This window comes from Haliotis asinina, chromosome 16, assembly GCF_037392515.1.
Source record: "Haliotis asinina isolate JCU_RB_2024 chromosome 16, JCU_Hal_asi_v2, whole genome shotgun sequence".
NCBI lineage: Eukaryota > Metazoa > Mollusca > Gastropoda > Lepetellida > Haliotidae > Haliotis > Haliotis asinina.
This window is the reverse complement of record NC_090295.1, coordinates 38,492,982-38,496,210: the sequence shown is the minus strand read 5'-3', so window position 1 is coordinate 38,496,210 and position 3,229 is coordinate 38,492,982.

The window sequence follows — 3,229 nt, the reverse complement described above, 5'->3', positions numbered from 1 at the left end:
AATATATAAAAATATTTACGAACTGATCCAACCAAGTGAAGCTCATGTTACCTGGAATGCAATTTATTCCTGGCACGGGTGTGTAGTAATTATTATGATGAGAATACGCAGCGCCGATGGTCCAACTGATCCTCGAATAGTCCGATGTGTGTCGGAATTCTCCCGTAAGCCATGTTGCTCATGCCATTGTCAGCCAACACAGTGTCACCTCTGCCTAGACGAACCCACCAGGGCCAACTTGCACATAGCAATCTTAGGGCTAACACTATCGTAAGCCTATGTTGGAGAATGGGAGTTACAATCATTGCAGCCCTAATTACAATCATTGTGCAAGTGACCCGTGAAGGTCCCGGAGTAGGATAGGCCTTCAGCAACCCATGCTTGCCATAAAAGGTGACTATGCTAACGGGATCGGGTGGTCAGACTCACTGACTTGGTTGACACATGTCATCGGTTCCCAATTGCGCAGATCGATGCTCATGTTGTTGGTCACTGGATTGTCTGGTCCAGACTCGAATATTTACAGACCGCCGCCATATAGCTGGAATATTGCTGAGTGCGGCGTAAAACTAAACTCACTCACTCACTTTGTACAAGTGGACCCCGTAGTACAGACCCTGAAGCAAATTTATCCAAGAAAGCCCATGCAAGTCTAGAATATGTGGCAAGTCTAGATTCCCCTAGCTTCTGGAAAATGGAGAAAGCCTCAGGGCTCCATTTCATTGTATTACTGTTTTTACTATGAACTTTTTTCAGGAAAATATGTTCATTTCAGAGACTAGTTGTTAGTCTCACCCACCAGGAACTTGAGAAAGTGTGGACCTTCAGCACTCTGGCCGGTTGAATAACTAAGATGTATCTTAAGGGAGTGCACTCCTAATGTAAGCCGAGAGGCACCAAGTACAACAAAGGCACCAGGTACAACTGGAGGACCAACAGCATGGTACAGAGGCGGTATATCGTAAGCGAGGTTCGAAAAGTTACCATGTTTTATGTTTTTTTAGCGACAAAAAGGCACAACATTCAGTTATATGATCAGTATTGTTATTGGTGGTAGCCTTGTTGTGTTGTATTGGGGAGGATGCTTACTATTCAATACATCTTGTTAGCAACAGTTTCATCAACGTGTTGAGTCACTTGTCATTATTAATGTGCGCGTTTTTTTCCAGCCAAACACATAATTGCACAACCATGAACAGCTGGAGGAGAGCGTTATGTAATTGTTCACCGATCTTGAGCACCAGTCCTCCTGGCGTAATGGCCCCTCCTGGGGTAATAATGACTGAATTTGCTCAGTTTTACTTCCAACGGCGATAAAGTGCGTGTCGCTTTTGGAGGTGTAATTGTCAGGTCAATGTAATTTTCACGCCCAACAGAGAAATACACTTTTTCGAATTGCTATGAGCAGTTAAATGGTATCATTTGAATTTCAAACAAGTTTTCAGATTTGTTATTAGATTATTTATGATTCCGCCATTTCTGATTCCAGCCTCGCCATGTATGACCACGTACGTTTGCAACACCTGCGAGGTTGTTTGAGAATGGAAAAACGTGTGCACTGTTAGATAGCGTTAGCTGTGAAAACCAACCCCGGCCTACGGTTATAATTGTGTGCTGGCGATTAGGTGCCTGACTCTGAGGGTGCGAGATCCCGGATGGACCTCAGCCAAAAAATTACTAGAATTTGTACTTTACTAAGAAAGTGATATCCCAAATATGAGACATGTTGCATTTAACCACTTTCTAAATGACATTGTGTAATCATCCGGTCATAATTATTTTAAAACTTCTGCATGATAAGTAGTTTGTATCTGTCTGGAGCATGGATGAAAGACACTTTTGTTATATCAGCTTGAAATACTATCCAGTTGCTTTTTTTTGTTGTTGTTCAGAAATCGCCATAAAAGGCGACTCAGCTTGTCGTAAGAGGCGACTAACGGGATCGGGTGGTCAGACTCGCTGACTTGGCTGACACATGTCATCGGTTCCCAATTGCGCAGATCGATGCTCATGTTGTTGATCACTGGATTGTCTGGTCCAGACTCGATTATTTACAGCTGGAGTATAGCTGTATGCGGCGTAAAACTAGACACACTCACTGTCTGGTACGCAGATCAACAGGGTCCATATAGCTGTAATATTGCTGAGTGCGGCGTAAAACTAAACTCACTCACTCAGAAATCGTGGCGCATGTATAAACAAACCAGTGGTTAATAATATGAGCAACAATGTTGAACATGACAACCCAGTCCAGTGAAGTCGACTCCTGGCTTGTTTGACATGCCTTCATGATTGTTTTAATTGACTTCGTTTTGTCCACAGTCAGTTTAATATGTTCTGTGGTTAATGTCCCTTTGACAATATTCCATGTTAATACATAATGTTTTAACAACAAATCCCCCTCACGTGTCTCTTTCCAAACCTATATTGATAACCTGAAGAGTGAGTGAGAGTGTATTCGGGTTTTTGTCTTGGCTAATAAATGAGCACTTGAGAATTTATTTAATTGTGAAGAATAACAAGCCAGTATTAAATATACAAGTGTGTTTCGAACGGACACGGTGAGGGGGTGTGACTTTACGCTCATTTAGCAATATAGCAGCAATATCACAATGGGGACACCAGAAGTGGGTTCACACATTGTACCCAAATGGGGAATCGAACCCGGGTGTTCGGTGCGACGAGCGAAAACTTCAAGCACTATGCTACCCTACGGTCATCGAACAGACATATCACCAGAGTGAGAGATATGGTAACCCGACATTGCCCCTGTAATATGTGTAGCGAACGTCGATTGTAAACTAAATAAAACATTCAATTTGAGAAACAAATTACCATATATGGTAATATATACTGAATATAGATGTGAAAATTCTAAATTTACATTATGATAAATATTTTGAAAATAAAAATTTTCTCGACGTAAAATGCATCTCTAACATTATGCAAAAGTAATTAGTTATTTGGCCTATCCCGAGTAGGTGATGTAAAACAGCTACTGACAGTTTATTCCCTGTATTCACGTGCATGCGTTACCGACAAGGCTGGTCTTTAATGTCACATCAATTGATGATGGTGATTAAAACAACGCCATGTGATTACTCAGGCTGGTCAGGCATACTCACGCATCGAAATGCCACGAGCGTCACGCGCAATCAACTTAAAAATATGTAATTAAATTGTATGTATATATACACCGGAGCGCTTTACTAACCAGAGGAGTAAAAAA